This window comes from Adiantum capillus-veneris, chromosome 20 (assembly GCF_014529385.1).
Source record: "Adiantum capillus-veneris isolate H3 chromosome 20, ASM1452938v2, whole genome shotgun sequence".
NCBI lineage: Eukaryota > Viridiplantae > Streptophyta > Polypodiopsida > Polypodiales > Pteridaceae > Adiantum > Adiantum capillus-veneris.
The window spans coordinates 69,510,436-69,520,204 of NC_140950.1; positions in this window are offsets into that span (position 1 = coordinate 69,510,436).

Sequence of the window (9,769 nt, forward strand, 5' to 3'; positions counted from 1 at the left end):
AAGGGGTGCTCCCACAGAAAAGGGTAGAACTCGGGTGAAGAGAAGATCCTTCTCCAACGCGATTTGCAAGCGAAAGAAAACCTCAAGATCCCCAAGAACCCAAGACCCTTAAAACTCAAGAACCTCAAGAACCCTAGATTCTCACGAATCAAGGACCTCAAGAACCTCAAGACCCTCAAGAACCAAGTTCCTCGCGAGCTTAAGACCCCAAGATCATAGTGCATGGTCGTCACCCGAAGCGGCATGGATACTTCGCATTCAGGTGATGAGCATGAGAAAGGCGACGAAGGATTTTCCCCACCAGTAGATTTTTCCGACCCTCCCCCTTCGCCATCTTCGCCACGAGTTGTCCTCACTCCTATGGGATGATGGTCAAGTCAATGTTGGACATGATGACACGACAACAAGAAGAACAAGCGGCAAAGACCCGTGCACAAGAAGCCAAGGACCGCGAGCGCGAAAAACAAAGCGACAAACTTGCTGCACAACAAGAAGAACATCAACTTGCTCAGGAACGTGAGCGCATTGCAATTGCCGCAAGACAAGAAGACCAGCGACTTGCCCTCGAACGCGAGCGCATTGAATGCAAAGAACGCAAAGCAGAAAGGGACGCCGAGCAAGAAGCTCAAAGGGAGATTCGTCAACAAGAGTTTATTTCGCAAGTCCTAGCCTCGAAGGCCGAATCACCCAAAGATCGTGGGAGTTCGTCAAGTGGCGCAAGCCACGAGGCGGATTCACACAATCCAGTCACAGAGAAGTTGACTTTCAGTAAGTATGACGGTAAGATGGATGCTACTGTTATTCATTCTTGGTTGCATCAATTTAATGCTTATTTTGCGACAACTAAGAAAACAGGCAATAGCAAAGTTTTGACGGTAGCTATGTACCTTGCCAGTGATGCCATAAATTGGTATCACGCTTGGCAAGAGGCACAGCTAGCCACGCACCTATAGGCAGCCGACGATCTCACACCCCTCTCCTTTAGTTGGGCTGATTTCCAAGACAAGCTCAAGGCGCGGTTTATGCCACCTCAGTACCTTGCACGACTAAAGGACGATTGGCGAGCTCTCAAGCAAAACGGTACGTCGGTTATGTCTTTCTCTAATCGGGTTTTGCAGCTTGGCACTCAATTACGCAAATCGGATGCGAAGCGCAAGGAGGCATTTCTTTACGGATTGGATGAGTATATCAAGTATGATGTCGAGGTACTCGATCCAATCGATCTCAACAAAGCGGTAGCAATTGCTCTCGCCCACGAGATGAAGCACAACAAAGGAAAGCCTAAGGAGAACAAGACTTCCACAAGTACCTCGCGGACTTCTCAGAACCCGCAGAACGGTAAGAATGATAACTCTTCTAACCACTCTACCAACAGTCTCTCATCAAAGAATTCTTCCAATGAATCTAAGGGTAAGGCTAACACAATTGCTAAACCTAAGCTTACTCCAAATGAAAAGGTAGCACAAGGAATTGTAGGAGGTTACATCACTTCGGAAGAACAAAGCACGTATTCTAAAGAAGGTCGTTGTTTTCATTGTCACATTAAGGGTCACATAAAACGAACATATCCTAAGCTTGAATCGAATGAATCTAAAGAACCCACAGCACCCACTACATCTGTCAATGCAATGAATGATAACACGATTGTGCCCACAGTTTCTCAGGACCCTCCCATTGATGATTCTCTCATTAAATGTTATGGTTGTACGTCGGGGCACCATTTTGTCATATTGTTTGACCCAGGTAGTATGCATGATGTGATCAGCCCCGCTCTTGTTGAGAGAGCCCGCCTCGAAGTTAGTCCGAGATCTCCTATCGAGGTCTCTGGCTTTCGTTCGGGTATGGACGCTCTCATCACGAAGGAGTGCCTTGATGTGTTGTTTGCAATTCAACAGACTGCCTTCACTAGAAGATTTGTTGTTTCTCCTCTCTCAGGATGTGATATGATTTTAGGCATGAAATGGTTTCATGAAATCAACCCTCTCATTAATTGGGAGGCTAGCACTTTAACTATCAATGCCAAAAGTGATTCTCCTACTGTCTTTCATGGAGAGGACATTGTTCCTTCTCCATCTCTCATTGCTAATATGCAGGACAAGGTTGAACGGATTCGAGATAAGGAGACTCTCTCAGTCTCTTTTTCTCCACAGCATGAAACACAGGGATTGCATGATTATGAGAAGCATGATGATTTGCATGATCAAGATGTGATTTCTCACAAGCATGATGATTTTCATGATCAAGATGTGATTTCTCACAAGCATGATGAGTTGCATGAAGAAGATGTGATTGTTCACAAGGATGATGTGTTAGTTGATGCTTTTTCTAGCGAAACTAACCTCGTTGTAGATTCGATCAATCACGAAAAAGCGATCTTGGCTTTCGAGTCGAGGTCCAAAGAACCCCCACAGGACGATTCGATCATTCAGGACGAACCGATCTTGGCTCTTGAGCCTTGGTCCAAAGAACCATCACAGGAAGTATTATGTGTTCGCATGATTGATACGCACGCATTGTTCGAGTGTTTCATTCGTAAAGCTTTCCTGTATTTTAGTCAGCATCGTTATGTGATCCCTTTTCCTAGGCATGACATATTGTATGTTGAGCACATTTCTCTCATGGATGAGCACGAATCTATGCAGATTGTTCATGAAAAGTTGAAAAGTTTGTATGTCAGGAAGTCACATTCCATGTCTCTTCCTTGGCATGACACAGTACCCGAAAGAGCACATGATAGTATGAGCACCAAGCATGGGCATTTACATTGTGATTTGCCACAGTTGATTGATTTCGATCAAACAGAAAAGATTCGAACGCATTGTTTGCATGTGTTTGCTGAACGGGTTGTCACTCTGTCTCTATGTTCATCTACATTGCATACACAGTCTTTAGCGAAGACAAGATTTTTTTCCTTCACTTTACATGGAATGGGTATGATTTTGTGTTGGAGATGGTTTCAAGAATTTTCAGCCATGGAGATTCTTGAAGACGAAAGAAGCAGGACTCTAGACGAAGTTGACGCATCGAAGGAGCCACAAAAGACTTTGAGTCGCTTCGAAGAAGCCCAAAGAAGCAAGCGTTGCAGACCTTTATGAAGTTCAAGTACCGCTCGACCCACACATCAGAGTGGGCCGGCGAAGAGTCCCTTCCAAGATTCCGGATGCTGTTGGCGATCTCCCTCGACGCCATACAGTTCGGTACCAGTACCTCACTTTGAAAAGGAGGGGATGTCACGTGACACATCCCAACCCTATGTGTCCATGGACAAGCTACACCATAGCAGGGTTCAGCCAAGTCTAGATTAGCAGTGATCTGGCACTTTTGTGAGTCTATTCGTAGACCGTGCATGCCCAGTCACTTAGCATAGATGCATATCCTCCGGTTGCACACAGCATGACCATCAGAATTCCCATCAGAATCCATTAGCATCAGTTAGGGGATTTTTCAAGTGACTTTATCCCATTTTCCCTATTTTTGACATTTTTCACTTATTTATTAAGTGACTTTTGTTGGGTAGTCAGTAGGGCAAATCGGGCAAATTAATATATAAGCAAACCCAAGTTAGCACTCCAGAGCAGAAGAGGCAGCAGGAGCTTCCCGCTCAACAGGCAACTTCTCAGCTGTACCTCCCCTCATGACCCCCCATCGCCATACCTCCCACTCTTGGCGTTTTTGTCCAGATCAGCCAGCGCTTGAAGCTTCCCCCCTTCTGGCGGTATTTCCCCTGCAGATCAGCCCCCACAAGCCAACGTTTTTGGCATTGGACCACCAGCAGCCACAACGTTTTTACTTCAGCCTTTCAGCCTCAAAAATGCAGCAGACTTCATTAGCAAGGCAGCGTTTCCTTCAGCAACTGCAGCCAAGTTATCCCATCTTGATGAGGAATCACTAACGCTAGGGAGGGCTGCCATACCACGTTTTTAAGCGTCCAAAAGGCCTGCTGTCCAGCGTTTTCAACAGATGCTTAAAGCCATAAAACGCAGCCTAAAGGTGCCTAACATCAGCGTTTTGTGTCTTCGGCAAGATCCCTGACAAAGCCTTCAAAATCAGCCATGAAACAGCAAGAAAACAGTCATTTTCAGCCACGAAGACAACCCCGAATTCAGCCCTAGAAGATCCCAGATTTCAGCCAAGTCGCCGTCGTCACCACCGTCGTCGTCATCGGCATAACCAAGTTGCATAGTCCATTGCATACGCACTGTACAACTTTGTGCAATCAAAGAATAGACCACTCTCGCCGACGAGAGCGGGGCCTTCGTAGGAGGGTTTTACAACCCCTCGGTGTCGTATCTCTTCTCTCTCCTTCTCTCAGTCTCATTCACTTGCACGCACAATATCCACTCACTTTGTTCATGACCACAACACTCTACAGACGGAAAGCTCTCTCTTTCCCTAAGAACTAAAAGGAACCTTGAGCAATAAGGATCACTAATCTTGAGAAAATACAACATTCATTCCGTTGCACCTTACAAAACCTGCGTCCCATAGTTGCCCCTTGTGAGAGTGACCGATATGGGCTGCCGGCAGTGGGCAGCGAGTCCGGGAGACGCCCTAGCCATACAAGTATCCCCTAGAACAAGGTGAAGCAGTAGGAGAGCGGAATACTCTTAACAGCCCCTCTCAGCACTTGATGCTGAACAAACTGCCAAAAGCCAATGAGATAAGGCCGACAATGAAGATGTCTATTGCGATGTCCACAGAAGGACAATACTCCATGAGTGTAGCAGCAGTGTAACAAAGTGATGATGTGGCGGACAGCAAAAACCCTAATTTCTGCCAAAAACCCTAAAATTCCTACAAACCCTAATTTTTGCCAAAAACCCTAATTTCCGGAAATCGTGGAGGCAAATTATTATTAAAAAAAAGGAAAATGATGAGCGACGCAAATTTCGCTTTTTCTCTACTTAAATGAGAAAGAGAGAGAGAATGATTTTGCTTTCATGTTTTGACTCTTTGTGAGAGAGAGAGAGAGCAATTGCTTTTGATTTGAAGCTTTTGGGGCTCTGCTTTTGGGCATCCCTTGTAACCTTTAAATTAGTGGTGAGGGCCTCACTTCTCAGAGCATCTGGACGCAGAGTCTGAGAGTGAAACCCTAGCCACTCTCTTGTACTTTGATCTGATTAATATAAAAAGAAATACCGAAAGGGGCGCCAGTCTTTGGGGCCAATATCTCTAGGCACGGAACTCCGCCGGGCCAGTGCAAATCTATTGTGATCTGTGAATTGTTTTGAAGTGGTTATTTGGTGCTGTCGCGGTTGATTCTTGACTTGGAGTGTCCAAGTCTGTTACAGTGGTATCAGAGCCCGGCCGATTTCTCTTTTACGGGAAATCCGATCCCCGATTTTTTTTTTCCGCGGCACCTATGGCTTCAGGCAATGATCAGTCGAGTCCTTCTGCATCTGGAGATGCGGGCTGGGATCACAACGAAGATTCAGGCAGAGAGTATGGCCCGCCTTGGCCTACTTAGGCGGAGCGGCGAGAGATAGAGCGTCGCCAGTTGATCGGTGATGCAACAAAGATGATGCTCAATTTTACCAAGGATCCGAAGATGGCAAAATATATAAACCAGACCTCTTTGGAAGAGGTACAGATGGAGTGGCAGAGAACCACAACACCACTCCCGAAACCCGCTCTCAAGAAACCTTCTGCCTCCAAGAAATATACGGAGAAGGAACTGGAGAACGTGGTTGATGCACGGATTGCTCAGCTTTTTGACACGCAAAAGAAAGCAAAAAGCACGGCAAAAAGCAGAAGAAAGGCACTGACTTCCCGGGATATTTGGGTCGTCGGTCGACATTTGACAAGGCAAAGAAATTGAAGAAGCGCGTCAAGTTTGAAGACCTACCCAGTTCTTCTTCTTCTTCTTCTGACAGTTCTTCTAGCTCCTCGGATTCGAGCGAAGAAGACAGAAAAGGTAAAAAGCAAAGCAAGAAGCAACGCTTTGGAAAGGGCAAGAGAAAGGCAAAGAAGGCTAAATCTCGCCCAGAGACTGACAGTTCTACTGAGGACTCGTCTACAGACAGCTCAGATTCCGATGACGGAAAGTTTTATGCGAACAAGAAGAATTTTTACAAAGCCAACCAGTATGACTTTCTCGAAGATAAAAGCAAGAAAGTTCGAGAGTTTAAGGAAGGTGGCCACTCGATCAAGTTTGATACTTTTCAGGATACTCAGATGCTTCGAAGGCTTTGTCTTTTATACAGCAGTTTGACATCGCTTTCGCAGGAGGACGCTATTCAGAGCACTCCAAGATTCGGAGAGCTGCCTCTTACTTTAAGGGGAATGCTCGTACTTGGTGGTCCACGCTTCTATTAAGCAAGACTGTGCCAGTTACATGGCTGAAATTCAAGAGGCTTTTTATTTCTTCTTGGTTGACTCAAGAATATGAACGAGATGTACGAGCTGCTTGGAACCATCTCCGGATGACCAAGAGCGATACAGTGAATTCTTATGGTGAAAGATTCTGGAGCTCTTTTCTACCCGCCTCTTCATTCAATAAGATCTCGTTCAGAGAACAGATTGTGCGGTTTACCTTGGGTCTACCTATAGAGATCTGAAATCACTGCTTGAAACAGAAGTCAGCTTCTATTCAAGAGTTGATGAGTCATGCGAAGCGGAGCTTTGCCATTCACTCTGGCAGTCTGACCTACCCCATAGATGAGGCCATGATACAACGAGCCGAACAGACTTCTGGGAATGAAAGTAGAAAGCAAAAGAGCAACCCAGAGAAAAAGGATGCACAACCCAAGCTTACTCCTGAGGAGAGAGCTCGCTTCATCAAAGAGGGGAAGTGCTTTGGATGCGGGGAACATGGACATATCTCCGCGAAGTGCCCTAAAAAGGCACAGAAAGAACAGAATGATAAAGACGACGACAGGTCTGAGAGTTCGAGAGCAGCTGAGGAATGTGGCAGAAAAGGCAGGTAGAAAAGCAGAATTGGTACCACATGGCGTGGGACCTGCACCGAATCTAATAAATCAAAGTACAAACTTTTCCGCTTTCGGGGCAAAGTGAAGGATCAGGAAGCTCTTTTGAAGGAGCCAAGTCCAACTTCTTTTCACTTGGAATTGGCGGCTCGATTTGGAACTACGCCCGACAGACTGATGCCACAGGTGGAGGTAGTTCGACTGGCACCCGGATGGGATGTTGCCATTACACCGAGCATTGGAAAACTTCGTTTGCAATGACAAGGGTGTTCAGGGCACGCGAGTGATGTTCTACTCGGGATCCCTTGGTACCACAAGAACTACGCCGTGGTTGACTACCGGGCCGAGAAAGCGACTTTGATAAATGAAGGGCTTAGAGACTGTACTTGATGAACTTCAGTTTTCTTACTCATTCTTTTGGGAGAACTGAACGATGGATAAAAGTTGAATATGTTTTGACCTAAAGAAAAGAACGACAAGATTTTTTTTCTCCACGCTCATGCCGATTGCTTTTGAGAGGGCCTGAAGATCATACCATTGATCTGATATCTGGAAGCACGCCACCGAATCGGCCACCTTATCGTGTGAGCCGAGTATAGAATGAAAAGATTATGAACCCAGTGAAAGACCTCTTGGAAAAGGGTCTTGTCCAGCCTAGTACTTCACCGTTTTTCTCTCCAGTGTTGTTGGTTTTGAAGAAAGACGGATCTTGGAGAATGTGCATCGATTATAGCACTCTCAACGAAATCACCATCAAGAACAGATTTCCGATTCCTAGGATCGATGATATACTCGACAGGTTACAGGGATCCTCGTGCTTTAACAGGATTGACTTGAAGAGTGGATATTATCAGATCAGGATAGCGCTAGGAGATGTCTACAAGACAGTTTTTTGGACGACTTTTGGGTTATTTGAGTTTTTGGTGATGCCTTTTTAACCAATGCTCCTGCGACATTTAACCAGATGATGGACAAGATTTTACGAGAGTACAGGCTATTTGTTGGCACTTTCTTTGACGACATCATTGTTTTCTCCAAGAATGAGGCAGAACACAGAGATCATCTGCTTTAAGTCTTTCAGGCATTACGAGATCACACGCTGGTGATTAATGCAAAGAAAAGTGAATTTTTCCTACTAGAGATACACTTTTTGGGACACATTGTGTCAGCAGCAGGAGTGCAAATGGACCCGGCCAAGATAGAGACTATCCGTGATTGGCCCGATTTGAGGAATGTCCATGAAGTTAGAAGCTTCTTGGGACTGTGTTTGTACTACAGGCGGTTTATACGAAAGTTTGCAGAGGTTGCTTCCCCTTTGCATACCTTGACACAGAAAGGAGTACCTTTTTTCGTGGGGACCCACAGAGGTGACTGCCTTTCGGACATTGAAAGAGAAATTGACTACGGGACCTATTTTGACTTTGCCGGACTTGCAGAAGTCATTCGAAGTATATTGTGATGCTTGTGGTCGTAGTCTGGGTGCGGTCTTGATGCAAGAAGGCCATGTCATAGATTAAGAAAGCCGTTCCTTCTCTAGGCCGGAGATGACAGCACAGATCTATGAGAAAGAGATTTTGGCGGTTATCCACGCTCTTGCTCAGTGGTGGCATTACCTACTCGGAGCGGATTTCACTGTCTTTACAGATCATCAGAGTTGGCGCATCTACTTCTTGTCATAGAAGCAGCTTTCGGAAAAGCAAATGTGGTGGACGAACATCTTGTCATAGTTCCACTTCCAGATTGTCCATGTGCAGGGACAGAAGAATGTGGTGGCAGATGCTGTGTCTCGAAAACCGTTGGTTTTGGCTATTTCCGCGATACATCATAGGAGCTTCGAGGATATGGTCGATCAGTGTGCCACAGATACAGATTTTGCAGATATTTTCACATGGATACGGGATGGGGAGACAGTAGCTGGATACTCCCTTCGGGAAGGCTACTTGATGAAAAAGACTATGTTGTGCGTTACACAGCTGTTGAGGGAAAAGGTTATGACTGATTACCACTGTCCACCTTTTACGGGTCACCGCGGCATTGCTACCACCATGAAAGGGGTAGAGAGAGATTTCTTTTGGCGGAGACTGAAGAAGGGTGTGGAAGAGTTTGTGCGCAGTTGCTTGGTATGCCAGAAGGTCAAGTTTGACAGGCATAAGGCACAAGGATTGTTACAGCCTTTACCCATACCCACCCGCCCCTGGGAAAATATTGAGATGGATTTCATTTTTTTTGATCTCCCGAGAATACAGAATGATCACGATGATTTTCCGATTACATGGCATGCCTGAGACGATTGTCTACGACAGAGACCCTAGATTTATGAGTTTGTTTTGGAAGGCAATTTGGGAGAACATTGGCACGCGGTTGTAGTTCTCGTCATCGTTCCACTTGCAGACTGACGGGCAATTTGAGATTGCCAATTCAGAGATTTTAGATTTATTGAAGTCTTGTATCTCGGATCTGAAGACTCAATGGGAAAAGAACTTACCTTTGGTGGAATTTGCCTACAATAACACGATACACTCTTCGACGGGGAAGACGCCATGTGAGATTGTTGAAACTGCTGCGAAGGTTCCATCCTTCCTAAGCACGAAAGATTAGAAATTTGAAGCGGATGCATATTCGCGAGATTTGGATACGGCTTTTGCCAAGGTTCACGAGACTTTGCAGGAGTCTCAAGAACGACAGAAAAAGGTAGCGGATCGCCATCGTCGCGACTTGAAAGTGAAGGAGGATGATTGGGTGCTCTTACTTTTGAGAAGGCACGCCTAAGAAAGAAAAAGGGAAGGAGAGGCTTTTTCCAAAGCTTAGTATGCGATACTACGGACCTTTCCAGATCACTGACA